Source organism: Papio anubis, chromosome X (assembly GCF_008728515.1).
Source record: "Papio anubis isolate 15944 chromosome X, Panubis1.0, whole genome shotgun sequence".
In the NCBI taxonomy this organism is placed as follows: domain Eukaryota; kingdom Metazoa; phylum Chordata; class Mammalia; order Primates; family Cercopithecidae; genus Papio; species Papio anubis.
Window position 1 is genome coordinate 89,104,249 of NC_044996.1, and position 17,035 is coordinate 89,121,283.

General features: G+C 38.1%; 1 pseudogene; it reads left to right on the forward strand.

Moving 5' to 3' along the window:
- The first annotated feature begins 5,282 nt into the window (after positions 1 to 5,282).
- LOC110740436 lies at positions 5,283 to 5,940 on the forward strand (annotated as a pseudogene).
- Positions 5,941 to 17,035: the final 11,095 nt, after the last annotated feature.

The following is a 17,035-nucleotide window of genomic DNA, read 5'->3' on the forward strand; positions in this document are numbered from 1 at the left end:
GAAATGTGGCCATACTGTCTAAGGTAATTTATAGATCTGTCACATCCCATCAAGCTACCAATGAGTTTCTTCACAGAATTGGAAAAACTGCTTAAAAGTTCATATGGAACCAAAAGAGCCCGCATCTCCAAGAGCCAATCCTAAGTCAAAGAACAAAGCTGGAGGCATCACGCTACCTGACTTCAAATCCATATACTACAAGGCTCCAGTAACTAAAACAGCATGGTACTGTACCAAAACAGAGATAGACCAATGGAACAGAACAGAGTCCTCAGAAGTCAATACCACACTACAGCCATCTGATCTTGACAAACCTGAGAGAAACAAGAAAATGGGAACGGATTTCCTATTTAATAAATGGTGGAAAATTGGCTAGCCATAAGTAGAAAGCTGAAACTGATACACTTTCCTTACTCCTTAAATGAAAATTAATTCAAGATGGATTAGAGACTTAAATGTTAGAACTAATACCATAAAAACCTAGAGGAAAAACCTAGGTAGCACTATCTGTGACATAGGCATGGGCAAAGACTTCATGTCTAAACACCAAAAAGCAACGGTAGCAAAGCCAAAATTGACAAATGGATCTCATTAAATCCAAAGAGCTTCTGCACAAGGAAAAGAAACTACCACATCAGAGTGAATAGGCAACCTACGGAATGGAGAACATTTTGCAATCTACTCATCCAACAAAGCGACTAATATCCAGAACCTAGAAAGAACTCAAACAAATTTACAAGAAAAACAAACAACCCCATCAAAAAGTGGCAAAGGATATGAACAGACATTTCAAAAGAAGACATTCATACAGCCAACAGACACATGAAAAGCAGTGCTCATCATCACTGGCCATCAGAGAATGCAAATCAAAACCACAGTGAGATACCATCTCACACCAGTTGGAATGTAATCATTAAAAGTCAGAAACAACAGGTGCTGAAGAGGAAGTGCAGTGGAGAAGTAGGAACACTTTACACTGTTGGTGGATTGTAAACTAGTTCAACTATTATGGAAAACAGTATGGCGATTCCTCAAAGATCTACAGAACTAGAAGTACCCGCATGACCCAGCCATCCCATTACTGGGTATATACCCAAAGGATTATAAATCATGCTGCTATAAAGACACATGCACATCGTGATGCTTACTGCTGCACTATTCACAATAGCAAAGACTTGGGAATCAACCCAACCATCAGCAGACAAGACAGGATAAAAATGGGCACATGAGCACACTATGGAATACTATGCAGCCATAAAAAGGATGAGTTTGTGTCCTTGTAGGGACATGGATGCAGCTGGAAACCATCATTCTTAGCAATCTATCGCCAAGAACAGAAAACCAACACCAAGATGTTCTCACTCATAGGGAACTGGAAGCATGAGATCACTTGACTCCGGGAAGGGGACATCACACACCAGGCCTATTATGGGAGGGGGAGGGGGGAGGGATTACTGGGAGTTATACCGATGTAAATGACGAAAGGATGGGTGCAGCACAGCAACATGGCACAAGTATACATATGTAACAAATGTGCTCGTTATGCACATGTACCCTAGAACTTTAAGTATAATAATAAAAAAAAAAAAAAAAGAAAAAAAAGAAAAAAAAAAGAATGCTAAATATAGACCCACAATCTCTTCTGGCTTATAGGTTTTCTGCTGAAAGGTCTGCTAACAGCCTGATGATGCTGGCTATGTGCACTTACTCCTAGGGCCTCGTACCAGGCCCCCAGTTTTGTTGTCTGGCTCCTTGATGTTTACCATCCTCACTAGAATGGCCAAAATGTTCCTGTCTACCAGCCCCAACACTTTGAAGGGGATGTCAGCAAAAGTGCTTTGCAGGGGTGGTATAAATGGGATCTGTGTTTGATCACATAAGCCAGAAGCCATGGCAGAGGTGGTGTGATGGTGGATTTTCCAGTGTCTGTGCTCACACTCATGTCAGTGGCAGTGGTAGCACAGTGGGAGTAGGGCACTGACAAGGGAAGCAGTGGGACAGTAAATTACATGTTCACATGTACACCATTATGAGAGAGGAAGTGTGGTCACCATCTTGGAAGAAGCCTCCAGTGGTGGGAGGCTGTAGGTGCGCTGGTCACGTGGGTGGGGACCAGTCTGCTAGAGCTCTCTGATTGTTAGGTCTGGCTTCCAGCAAAGAGCTATAATGAGGCCCCCCTGAGAAGCACTCTGGTTGGGCAGCTTATTTCTATCAAGCTACCAATGTCATTTTTCAAAGAGTTGGAAAAACTATTTTAAAATTCATATAGAAACAAAATAGAGCCAGAACACCCAAGGTAATTCTAAGCAAGAGCTGCAAAGCTGGAGGCATCGCATTACCTCAATTTAAAGTATACTACAATGCTACAGTAACAAAAACAGCATGATGCAAGAAAAAAAAAAAGAAAAACTCATAGACCAATGGAGCAATGGAGAACTCAGAAATGAAGACACATACGTAAAACCATCTGATCTTTGACAAGGCCAACAAAAACAGACAACATAGATAAAACTCTCTGTTTAATCAATGGTGCTGGAGTAACTGACCCACGATATGCAGAATGATGAAACTGGACTCTTTCTTTTCACCATATATAAAATCAACTCAAAGAGAATTACGTACTTAAAAGTAACACTTCAAGGTAGAAGGATACCAGGCAAAGGTACTTTTCAACATCATTCTTGGCAAAATATTTACTGTTCAATCCCCTAAAGCAATTACAAATAAAAAACACTGACAAGTGAGACCTAACTATACTAAATAGTTTCTTCACAGCAAAACAAACTATCATCAGAGTAAAAAGACAACCTACAGAATGAGAGAAAATATTCACAATCTTTACATCTGAATAAGGTCTATCACCAAGAATTTATAAATAACTTAAACATTTTGAGAAACAAATCAAATAACTCCATTGAATAATGGGCAAAAGACATGAATAGTTACTTCTCTAGGAGAATATACCAGCAACCAACAAACATATGAAAAAATATTCATCATCACTAATAATCAGAGAAATTCAAGTCAAAACAACAATGAGATACCATCTCACACCAGTCAGAGTGGTGACTATTAAAAAAAAAAAAACAGATGCCAACAAGGCTGCAGAGAAAAGGGAATGCTTATACACTGCTGGTAGAAATGTAAATTAGTTCAGCCACTATGGAAAGCATTTTGGAGATTCCTTAAAGAACTTAAAACAGAGCTACTATTTGATCTAGCAATCCCATTACTGGATATATACACTAAAGATAATAGTATTGTAGAAAAAAATCATATACACGCTTACGTTTGTTGCCATGCCATTCACAATGTCAAAGATATTGAATCAATCTAGATGGCCATCATTGGTAGATTGAATATAACAAACATGATCCCTAATGTGGAATACTCTGAAACCGTAAAAATAAATAAAATTATGACCTTTGCAGCAACATGGATAGAGTTGTATTATATTATTCTAAACTAATTAATGCAGGAACAGAAAAGTAATTACCTCATGTTCTCACTTATATCTGACAACTAAATACTGAGGACACATAGACATAATCATAAGAACAATAGACAGTGTAGACAACTAAAGAAGGCAGGGATGGAGGGGGTGACTTGTTGAAAAACTACATACCACATGTTTTGTTCACTACCTGGGCACAATATATCCATGAAAGGAACCTGCACATACACCCTATGTGTTTAAAATAAAAATTTAAAAATAAAGATTTCTCATTTGCATGAATTGGAAGAATTAATATTAATATAAAAATTTGTATGGAATCACAAAAGACCGTGAACAACCAAAGCATTCTAGAGCAAAAATCAAAACAACATAAAACCAAACAGAAAATGAGTACCTGATGTCTAAATCTATTACAAAGCTATATTAATCAAAGCAGCTTGGTATTGGCACAAAAGCAAATGCATGGGCCATTTAAACAGAACATATACCCAGAAAGAACACACTGATTTATGGTCAATTTACTTTTGATAAAGGTTCTAACAACACTCAATGGAGAAAGGACCATCTCTTCTATAAATGGTGTTAGTAAAACTGGATACTCACAAGCAGATGATTAAAATTGGAACTCTGAGTAACACTATATACAACTATCAATTCAAAATACATTGAAGACTTAAACATAAGACCTAAAAGTGTAAAATTATTTTAAAAATATATAGGGAAACTTCTCTATGACTTTAGGATGGGCAAAATTTCTTGGATATGGCCCCAAAGCACAGCCAAAAAACAAAAAATAAAAATAGGCAAACGGAAGTACATCAAACTAAAAAAGCTTCTACACAACAACAACAACAACAACAACAAACAATTAATATAGTAAAGAGAAATACCATGAACTGGGAGAATATATTTGCTAAGCATAACTCTGATAAGGAGCTAATATTAAAAATCTGTGAGGAACTCAAACATTTCAGAAAACAGAAACAAATGACCCAACACAATGAGCAAAGGACCTCAATAAACATATCTCAAGAGAAGACATACAAACGGCCAACAGAGAAAATACTAATCATCACTGATTATCAGGGAAATGGACATTAAAACCACAATGACATATCTCCTTACAGTAATGTAAATTAGTGTATCCATTATGAAAAAGGTTATGGAGGTTCCTCAGAAAACTAAAAATGTCATTATCATATGATCCAGTAATTTTATTTCTGGACATATATTCAAAGAAATAGTAATCAGTATGCTGAAGAAATTTTTGTGCTTCTGTGTTTATTACAGCATTATTTACAATTGCCAAGATAGGCAAACAACCTAGGTGTCCACCACATGATAAATCAATAAAGAAAATGTGATGTATATATGCAATGGAATACTCTTCAACTTTAAAGAAGGAAAAATTCTGTCATTTTGACAATGTGGATAAACGTCGAGGACATTATACTAAGTTCAATAAGTGAGACACAGAAAGTTAATACCTCATAATCTTACGAAGTTGAACTAACAGTTGTGGAGAGTAGAATGATGGCAACCAGGGTCTGGGGTAGGGAAGTAGATGAGGAAAGGGGGCTGTTAATCAAAGGGTACAAAGTTTTGGTTAGATGTGGAAAATAATCTTTAGTTATGTATTGCACAGAATGGTAACTATAATGTATAATAAAGGATTGCATATGTCAAAATTGTTAAAAGAGTAAATTATAAATGTTTTCACCACAAAAAGATAAATATGTGAGGTAATACATTAGTTGATTTGCCTGATTTAATCATTCCGCACTGTAATAATATATTACATCCATTGTACACCATAAATATATACAATTATTTGTTTTCAATTATAAATAGAAATTTTAAAAAACCTAAAAATTGAATTACCATATTATCCCACAATCCCCTCTCATTGTATATCCAAATAAGTTGAAATCAGAATCTGGAAAAGGAATTTGCCCTCTCATCTTCTTTGCAGCATTATTCAAAAAAGCCAAGGCAGCACTTCTCCAAGCAGACGTCTAGAGCAGAGTCAGCCAGCATGACCCAGCACCACGTCCCCTTCTCACTCCTGCGGGGGCCCCGCTGGGACCCCTTCCGCAACTGGTACACGCACAGCCGCCTCTTCCACCAGGCCTTCGGGCTGCCCCACTGCCCGAGGAGTGGTCGCAGTGGTTCAGCGGCAGCAGTTGGCCAGGCAACGTGCGCCCCCTGCCCCCCTGCCACGATCTAGAGCCCCGCGCTGGCTGGGCCCGCCTACAGCGGTGCACTCAGCCGCAGCTCAGCAGCGGGGTCTTTGAGATCCAGCACACGGCAGACCGCTGGCGCCTGTCCCTGGATGTCAACCACTTTGCCCCTGAAGAGCTAACGGTTAACACCAAGGATGGCATGGTGGAGATCACTGGCAAGCAGGAGGAGCAGCAGGACGAGCATGAATGCTTAGAGATTTTGTCACCACCAGGCCTGCCTTACAAGAGACCCTGAAGGAAGCACTAAACATGGAAAGGAACAACCAGTACCAGCCATTGCAAAAACATGCCAAAATGTAAAGATCATTGAGGCTAGGAAGAAACTGCAACAACTAATGAGCAAAATAAACAGTTAATATCATAATGGCAGGATCAAGTTCACACATAACAATAATAACCTTAAAAGTAAATGGAAGTTTGTAAATCAGCTAATTAAACATACGACTGGCAAACTGGATAAAGAGTCAAGACCTCCCATCAGTCGGTTGTATTCGAGTAATCATCCACATGTTTGAGAGCATGCTACATAGGCTCAAAGTAAAGGGATGGAGGAAGATCTACTGCCAAATGCAGGAGAACAAACATAAGCAGGGGTTGCAATCCTGAATTCTGATAAACAGACTTTAAACCATCGTGATCAAAAGAGACAAAAGAAGGCCATTACATAATGGTAAAGGGGATCACAATTCAAACACAGGAAGAGCTAACTATCCTAAATATATGCACCCATTACAGGAGTATACTCAGATTCATAAAATGTGTTTCCTAGAGACTTGCTACAAGAGACTTAGACTCCCATACAAGTTAATAATGGGAGACTTTAATTCAGCACTGTCAACATTAGACAGATCAACAAGACAGAAAGTTAACAAGGATATCCAGAAATTGAACTCATCTCGCAGCAAGACTCCAATAGACATCTACAGAATCCCCACCCAATCAACAGAATATACATTCTTCAGCACCACATCACATTCTATTCGGCAAAATTGGACTCACATAATTGGAAGAAAAGCGCACTCCTCAAAGCAAATGTACAAGAACAGAAATTATAACAAACTGTTCCCTCAGACCACAGTGCAATCAAACCAGAACTCAGGACTACAGAAACTCAATCAAACCGCCAACTATAGAAACTGAATAACCTGCTCTGAATGACTAATCAGAGCACATAACAAAATGAAGGCAGAAATAAAGATGTTCTTTGAACCAATAAAGAACAAAGATACAAATAAATTGGGAATGTCTGGTTAGATTGGATTTAAAGCAGTGTGTAGAGGGAAATTTATAGCAATCTGTGTCAGAAGAGAAAAGCTGGAAAAGTTCTTAAATCCTGACATCTAACATCACAATTAGAAGAACCAGAGAAGCAAGAGCATGCAAAGAATATCTGAAAGCTAGCAGAAGGGGAAGAAATAACTAAAACTGAGAAACCAAGAGATAGAGACACAAAGAAACCCCTCCAAAAAATCACTGAATCCAGCAGTTGGTTTTTGAAAAGATCAACAAAATTGGTGAGATCGCTAGCAAGACTAATAAAAGAAGAAAAGAGAGAAGAATCCAAATAGATGCAGTAAAAAATGATAAAGTGGATATCACCACCGACTCCACAGAAATACAAACTACGATCAGAGAATACTATAAACACCTCTATGCAAATAAACTAGAAAATCTAGAAGAAATGGATATTTTCCTGGACACGTACACTCTTCCAAGACTAAACCAGGAAGAAGTTGAATCCCTGAATAGACCAATAGCAGGCTCTGAAATTGAGGCAATAATTAATAGCCTAGCAACTAAAAAAAGTCCAGGACCAGATGGATTCACAGCTGAATTCTACCAGAGGTACAAGGAGGAGCTGGTACCATTCCTTCTGAAACTATACCGATCAACAGAAAAAGAGGGACTCCTCCCTAACTCATTTTATGAGGCCAACATCATCCTGATACCAAAGCCTGGCAGAGACACAACAAAAAAAGAGAATTTTAGACCAATATCCCTGATGAACATCGATGCAAACATCCTCAATAAAATACTGGCAAACCGGATCCAGCAGCACATCAAAAAGCTTATCCACCATGATCAAATGGGCTTCATCCTTGGGATGCAAGGCTGGTTCACCATACACAAATCAATAAACATAATCCAGCATATAAACAGAACAAAAGTCAAAAACCACATGATTATCTCAATAGATACAGAAAAGGCCTTTGACAAAATTCAACAGCCCTTCATGCTAAAAATGCTCAATAAATTCGGTATTGATGGAACGTATCTCAAAATAATAAGAGCTATTTATGACAAACCCACAGCCAATATCATACTGAATGGGCAAAAACTGGAGAAATTCCCTTTGAAAACGGGTACAAGATAAGGATGCCCTCTATCACCACTCTTATTCAACATAGTGTTGGAAGTTCTGGCTAAGGCAATCAGGCAAGAGAAAGAAATCAAGGGTATTCACTTAGGAAAAGAGGAAGTCAAATTGTCCTTGTTTGCAGATGACATGACTGTATATTTAGAAAACCCCATCATCTCAGCCCAACATCCTTGGGTTACGATAAGCAACTCAGCAAAGTCTCAGGATACAAAATTAATGCAAAATCACAGCATTCTATACACCAGTAACAGACAAACAGCCAAATCATGAATGTGAACTTCCATTCACACCGTTTCAAAGAGAATAAAATACCTAGAATCCAACTTACAAGGATATAAAGGACCCTTCAAGGAGACCTGCCAACCACCTCCTCAGATATAAAAGAGATTACAACAAATGGCAGAACATACCATGGCCTGTGATGGTAGTAATCTAAGATGTGAAATGGCCATATTGCCCAAGGTACTTACAGATTCGTCGTCATTCTACTCAAGCTTTTCCAACAGAGTTTCTTCAAATAGAATTGGAAAAACTGCTTTAAAGTCTATATGGAACCAAAAAGAGCCCAGCATTGCTGCCAAGACAATCCTAAGTTCAAAAGAACAAAGCTGGAGTTATCACGCCACTGACTTCAAATATAATTACAAGGCCATGCAACCAAAACAGCATGGTACTGGAACAAACAGAGATATAGACCACAATTGGAACAGAACAGAGCCCCCAGAAATAATACCACACATCTGATAGACATCTGACTCTGACAAACTGATAAAAACAAGAAATGGGGAAGATTCCCCATTAACAAATGGTGCTGGAAAATACAGCCATAGAAAGCTGAAACTGATCCTTTCCTTACTCCTTATACGAAAATTAATTCAAGATGGATTAGAGACTACTAAATGTTGTGACCTAATACCATAAAAACCCTAGAGGAAAACCTAGGTAGTACCATTCAGACACAGGGTACGGGCAAGGACTTCATGTCTAAACACCAAAGTAACGGCAACAAAAAGTCAAAATTGACAAAATGGGATCCTCTCATTAAACTAAAGAGCTTCACCAAAGAAACTACCATCAGAGTGAACAGGCAACTCCACAGAATGGAGAAAATTCGCAGTAATCTAGACCGTCTGACAAAGGGCTACATCCGGTGAACCTACAAAGAACTCAAACAAATTTACAAGAAAACAAAGAACCCTAATGTACTTAAAGTGTGGATATGAACAGAGACATTTCTCAAAAGAAGACACATTCATACAGCCAACAGACACATGAAAAATGCTCATCATCACTGGCCATCAGAGAATGCAAATCAAAAACCACAATGACATATCATTTCACAGCTGTTAGAATGGCACCACAAAAGTCAGGAAACAACAGAAGCTGGAGAGGATGTGAGAAATAGAAACACTTTTACACTGTTGGTGAGATTGTAAACTAGTTCAACCATTATGAAAAACAGCATGGCGATTCCTCAAGGATTCAGAACTAGATGTACCATATGACCCCAGCTATCCCATTACTGGGCATATACCAAAGGATGATTAATCATGCCATAAAGACACATGCTAATGTATGCTTATTGCAGCACTTCACAATAGCAAAGACTTTGGAATCAACCCAAATGTCCATCAGTGAGCAGACTGATTAAGAAAATTGTGGCACATATACACCATGGAATACTATGCAGCCATAATAAAGGATGAGTTTATGTCCTTTTATGGACATGGATGCAGCCGGGAAACCATCATTCTAGCAAACTATCACAAGAACAGAAAACTAAACAATCAACAAGATGTCTCTCACCATAGGTGGAACTGAGTAATGAGATCACTGGACTCGGGAAGGAACATCACACACCGGGTCTACTGGCGTGGGGAGGGGGAGGGAGGGATTGCATCGGGAGTACCCGATGTAAATGACGAGTTGATGGGTGCTGACGAGTTGATGGGTGCAGCACAGCAACATGGCACAAGTATACATATGTAACAAACCTGCACGTTATGCACATGTACCCTAGAACTTAAAGTATAATAATAATTAAAAAAAATAAAAAATAAATAAATTATAAAAAAAGAAAATGTGGTATATACATCTAATGGCTTATTATTCAGCCATTAAAAGAAGGAAATACTGCTGCTTCTGACGTCATAAATCAACCTGGAGAACATTTTGCTAGGTGAAATTAGCCAAAGAGAGAAGAAAAACTACCACATGATACCGTGATATGAGGAATCTAAAATAGACAAACTCATAGAAGCAATGAGTACTGAGCTTGTTGGAGACTGGTAGCAAGAGGAAACTGGGAGACATTCGTCAAAGAGTACGAAGTCTCAGCTATGAAAGGTCAACAAGTTCTAGATATCTGCTGTAAAGCAAAGTGCCAAAAGTTAATAATTCTGTAGTTTATACATAATAATTTGCTGGAGTATGTATCTTGTGTTAAATGTTCTTCTCACCCCACCCACACACACTGTGTAAAGAGGGAGGGGGGATACTTTTAGAGGGGATGGATGTGTTTATGGCACTTATTGTGACAGTTAATAGATGTATACTTTCCTTCATATTCACTTCATTGTATATGTTAAATATGTACAGCTTTTCACATGTCAATTATATTTTACAAGGAGGTTTTAAAAATAACTAAATTCTACTACTCAACCATAAAAAGGAATGCAATTATGGTTTTCTGCAGAAACTCATATAGAACTGGTGGACATTGTTCTAAGAGAAGTAACTCAAGAATTGGAAACCAAATATCACATGTTATCACTTATATGTGGGAGGTAAGCTACAGGTATGCAAAGGCATACAGAGTGGTATAGTGGATATTGGAGTCTCAGAGGGAGGAAAGATGGGAGGAGGTGAAGAATTAAAAAAAAAACCTACCTGTATGGTACAATATACTCTATTTGGTGATGGGAACACTAAAATCCTAGACTTCACCACTACACAATTCAACTATGTAACCAAAAACCACTTGTACTCATAATGCTATTGAAATAAAAATAAATAACAAAAACTACTACATTTCTCTTCACGTATTGCTATAGGTGTATGACAAAAATTTTGCTATATACAACAGCATTTCTTTTATTTTCTTTCTTTAAACTTTAAATTCTGGGCTACATGTGCAGAATGTGCACATTTGTTACATAGGTATATATATGCCATGGTGGTTGCTGTACCTATGAACCCATCATTTAGATTTTAAGTCCCTCATACATCAGGTATTTGTCCTAAGGCCCTCCCTCCCCTTTCCCCACAGCCCCCAACACACCCCGGTGTATGATGTTCCCCTCCCTGTGTCGATGTGTTCTCCTTGTTCAGCTCCTACTTATGAGTGAAAACATGCAGTGTTTGGTTTTCTGTTCCTGTGTTAGTTTGCTGAGGATGATGGCTTCCAGCTACATCCATATCCATGCAAAGGACAAGAACTCCATTTTTGTAGCTGCATAGTACTCCATGGTGTATATGTGCATATTTTCTTTATCCAGTCTATCATTGGTGGGAATTTGGTTTGGTTCGAAGTCTTTGCTATATATGTTCATGTGTCTTTATAGTAGAATGATTTATAATCCAGTGGGTATATATCTAGTAACGGGATTACTGGATCAAATGGTATTTCTGGTTCTAGATTTCTGAAGAATCGCCCCCCGTCTTACACAATGATTGAACTTATTTACACTCCCACCAACAGTGTAATAATTTTCCTATTTCTTCACAGCCTCGCAAGCATCTGTTGTTTCTGGCTTTTTAATAATCTCCATTCTAACTGACGTGAGATGGTATCTCATTGTGGTTATGATTTACATTTCTCTAATCACTGGTGATGATGAGTTTTTATATATATATATATATATATGTTTGAAGGCTGCATAAATGTCTTTTTTTGAGAAGTGTCTGTTCATATCCCTTGCCCACTTTTTGATGGAGTTGTTTGTTGTTTTTCTTGTTAATTTGTTTAAGTTCCTTATAGATTCTGTATATTAGACCTTTGTCAGATGGGTAGCTTGAAAAAATTTTCTCCCATTCTTTAGGTTGCCTGTTCAATCTGATGATAATTTCTTTTTCTGTGCAGAAGCTCTTTAGTTTGATCAGATTTCGTTTGTCAATTTTGGCTTTTGTTGCAATTGCTTTACAACAAAAGGAGGTTTGTAATTCTCCTTGAAGAGGTCCTTCACATCCCATGTAAGTTGTATTCTTTGATATTTTATTCTCTTTGTAGCAATTGTGAATGGGAGTTCACTCATGATTTGGCTCTCTGTATATTGTTTGTGTATAGGGATACCTGTGATTTTATCACATTGGTTTTATATTTTGAGACTTTATTTTATAATTTTTTACAACTTTTTTATTATTATAATTTAATTTCTGGGGTACATGTGCACAATCTGCAGGTTTTTTTACATATGTATACATGTGCCATGTTGGTGTGCTGCACCCATTGACGTGTCATTTACATTAGGTATATTTCCTAATGCTATCCCTCCTTTGTCCCCCCACCCCGAGATAGGCTCCAGTGTGTGATGTTCTCCTTCCTGTGACCAAGTGTTCTCATTGTTCAATTCCCACCTATGAGTGAGAACATGCGATGTTTGGTTTTCTATCATTGCGATAGTTTGCTGAGAATGATGGCTTCCAGTTTCATCCATGTCCCTTCAAAGAACACAAACTCATGATTTCTTATGGCTGCATAGTATTCCATGGTGTATATGTGCCACATTTTCTTAATCCAGTCTATTATTGATGGACATTTGGGTTGGTTCCAAGTCTTTGTTATTGTGAATAGTGCCACAATAAATATACGTGTGCATGTGTCTTTATAGCAGCATGATTTATCATCCTTGGGTATATACCCAGTAATGAGAGGGCTTGGTCAAATGGTATTTCTAGTTCTAGCTCCTTGAGGAATCACCACACTGTCTTCCTCAATGGTTGAAGTAGTTTAAAATCCCACCAACAGTGTAAAAGTGTTCCTATTTCTCCACATCCTCTCCAGCACCTGTTGTTTCTGATTCTTGAATGATTGTCATTCTAACTGCGTGTAGATGGTATCTCTTGTGGTTTTGATTTGCATTTCTGATGGCCAGTGAGGATGAACATTTTTTCATGTCTGTTGGCTGTATGAATGTCTTTGAGAAATGTCTGTTCATATCTCGTCACTTTTTTGTTGGGGTTGTTTGTTTTTCTTGTAAATTTGCTTGAGTTCTTTATAGGTTCTGGATATTAGCCCTTTGTCAGATGAGTAGATTGCAAAAAATTTTCCCATTCTGTAGGTTGCCTGTTCACTGATGGTGTTTCTTTGCTGTGCAGAAGCTCTTTAGTCATCAGAGATCCCATTTGTCAATTTTGGCTTTTGCTGCTGTTGCTTTTGGTGTTTTAGACACAGTCTTTTGCCCATGCCTATGTCCTGAATGGTACTACTCAGGTTTTCCCAGGATTTTATGGTATTAGGGCTTAACATTTAAGTCTCTAATCCATCCTGAATTAATTCTTTTCGTATAAGGAGAAGGAAAGGATCCAGTTTCAGCTTTCTACTTATGGCTAGCTAATTTTCCCAGCACCATCTGTCCTGACTTTTTGGTTGGTAGGCTATTAATTGTTGCCTCAATTTCAGAGCCTGCTATTGGTCTATTCAGGGATTCAACTTCTTCCTAGTTTAGTCTTGGGAGAGTGTAAATGTCCAGGAAATTGTCCATTTCTTCTAGGTTTTCTAGTTTATCTGCATAGAGATGTTTATAGCATTCTGTGATGGTAGTTTGTATTTCTGTGGGGTCGGTGGTGATACCCCCTTTATCATTTTTATTGCGTCTATTTGATTCTTCTCTCTTTTATCTTTATTAGTCTTTCTAGCGGTCTATCAATTTTGTTGATCTTTTCAAAAAACCATCTCCTGGATTCATTGATTTTTTTGAAGGGTTTTCTGTGTCTCTATCTCCTTCAGTTCTGCAGTGATCTCAGTTATTTCTTGCCTTCCGTTAGGTTTTGAATGTGTTTGCTCTTGCTTCTCTAGTTATTTTTTTTTTCTTTTTTCTTTCTTTCTTTTTTTTTTTTATTATACTCTAAGTTCTAGGGTACATGTGGACAACGTGCAGGTTTGTTACATATGTTTACCTGTGCCATGTTGGCGTGCTGCACCCATCAACTCGTCAGCACCCATCAACTCGTCATTTACATCAGGTATAACTCCCAATGCAATCCCTCCCCCTGCCCCCTCCCCGTGATAGGACCCGGTGTGTGAAGTTCCCCTTCCCGAGTCCAAGTGATCTCATTGTTCGGTTCCCACCTATGAGTGAGAACATGTGGTGTAAAGAACTCAAACCAATTTACAGGAAACAAACAAACAACCCCATTGAAAAGTGGGCAAAGAATATGAACAGACAGTTCTCAAAAGAAGACATTCATACAGCCAACAGACACATGAAAAAATGCTCATCATCACTGGCCATCAGAGAAATGCAAATTAAAACCACAATGACATACCATCTCACACCAGTGAGAATGGCAATCATTCAAAAGTCAGGAAACAACAGGTGCTGGAGAGGATGTGGAGAAATAGGAACACTTTTACACTGTTGGTGGGATTGTAAACTAGTTCAACCATTATGGAAAACAGTATGACGATTCCTCAAGGATCTAGAACTGGAAGTACCATATGACCTAGCCATCCCATTACTGGGGATATACCCAAAGGATTATAAATCATGCTGCTATAAAGACGCATTCACATGTATGTTTATTGCAGCACTATTCACAATAGCAAAGACTTGGAATCAACCCAAATATCCATCAGTGACAGTCTGGATTAAGAAAATGTGGTATATATACACCATGTAATACTATGCAGCCATAAAAAAGGGTGAGTTTATGTCCTTTATAGGGACATGGATGCAGCTGGAAACCATCATTCTCAGCTTCTCTAGTTCTTTTAATTGTGATGTTAGGGTGTCAATTTTACATCTTTCCTGCTTTCTCTTGTGGGCATTTAGTCTTATAAATTTCCCTCTACACACTGCTTTAAATGTATCCCAGACATTCTGGTATGTTGTGTCTTTGTTCTCATTAGCTTCAAAGAACATCTTTATTTCTGCCTTCATTTTGTTATGTACCCAGTAGTCACTCAGGAACAGGTTGTTCAATTTCCATGTAGTTTAGCGGTTTTGACTTAGTTTCTGAATCCTGAGTTCTAGTTTGATTGCACTGTGGTCTGAGAGACAGTTTGTTATAATTTCTGTTCTTTTACATTTGCTGAGGAGTGCTTTACTTCCAACTATGTGGTCAATTTTGGAATAAGTGCGATGTGATGCTGAGAATAATGTGTAATCTGTTGATTTGGCATGGAAAGTTCTGTAGATGTCTATTAGATCCACCTGGTACAGAGATGAGTTCAATTCCTGGATATCCTTGTTAACTTTCTGTCTCATTGATCTGTCTTATGTTGACAGTGGGGTGTTAAAGTCTCCATTATTATTGTATGGGAGTCTAAGTCTGTTTGTAAGTCTCTAAGGACTTGCTTTATGAATCTGGGTGCTCCTGTATTGGGTGCATATATATTTAGGATAGTTAGCTCTTCTTGTTGTATTGATCCCTTTATCATTATGTAATGGCCTTCTTTTTCACTTCTGATATTTGTTGATTTAAAGTCTGTTTTACCTGACAGTAGGATTGCAACCCCTGCCTTTTTTTGTTTTCCATTTGCTTGGTAGATCTTCCTCCATCCCTTTATTTTGAGCCTATGTGTGTCTCTACTTGTGAGATGGGTCTCCTGAATACAGCACACTGATGGTCTTGACTCTTTTTCCACTTTGCCAGTCTGTGTCTTTTAATTGGAGCATTTTGCCCATTTACATTTAAGGTTAATATTGTTATTTAAGGTTAATAATACTGTCATTATGATGTTACCTGGTTATTTTACTCATTAGTTGATGCAATTTCAGCTTAGCATTGATAGTGCTTACAATGTGGCATGTTTTTGCAGTGGCTGGTACCAGTTGTTCCTTTCCATGTTTAGTGCTTCCTTCTGGAGCTCTTGTAGGACAGGCCTGGTGGTGACAAAATCTCTCAGAGTTTGCTTGTTTGTAAAGGAGTTTATTACTTCTTCACTTATGAAGCTTAGTTTGGCTGGATATGAAGTTCTGGGTTGAAAATTGTTTTCTTTAAGATTTTTGAATATTGGCCCCCACTGTCTTCTGGCTTGTAGAGTTTCTACTGAGAGATCTGCTGTTAGTCTGATGGGCTTCCCTTAGTGGGTACTCCGACCTTTCTCTCTAGCTGCCCTTTATATTTTTTCCTTCATTTCAAGTTTGGTGAATCTGAAAATTATGTGTCTTGGTGTTGCTCTTCTTGAGGAATATCTTTTCTGCATTCTCTGTATTTCCTGAATTTGAATGTTGTCCTGCCTTGCTGGGTTGGGGAATTTCTCCTGGATAATATCCTGAAGAGTTTTTTCCAACTTGGTACCATTCTCCCCGTCACGTTCACATACACAAGTCAGAAGTAGATTTGGTCTTTTCACATAGTCCCACTTTTCTTGGAGGTTTTGATAGTTTCATTTTACTCTTTTTTCTGTAAACTTCTCTTTTCGCTTCATTTCATTAATTTGATCTTCACTTGCTGATACCATTTTTTCCAGGAGATCGAATTGGTTACTGAAGCTTGTGCATTTGTCATGTAGTTCTCGTGCCATCATTTTCAGCTCCCTCGGGTCTTTAAAGGACTTCTCTGCACTGGTTATTCTAATTAGCCATTCATATAATCTTTTTTCTTTTTTTTTTCTTTTTTTTTAAAATTTATTTATTATTATTATACTGTAAGTTGTAGGATACATGTGCATAACGTGCAGGTTTGTTACATATGTATACTTGTGCCTTGTTGGTGTGCTGCACCCATCAACTCGTCATTTACATCAGGTATAACTCCCAATGCAATCCCTCCCCCCTCCCCCCTCCCCAT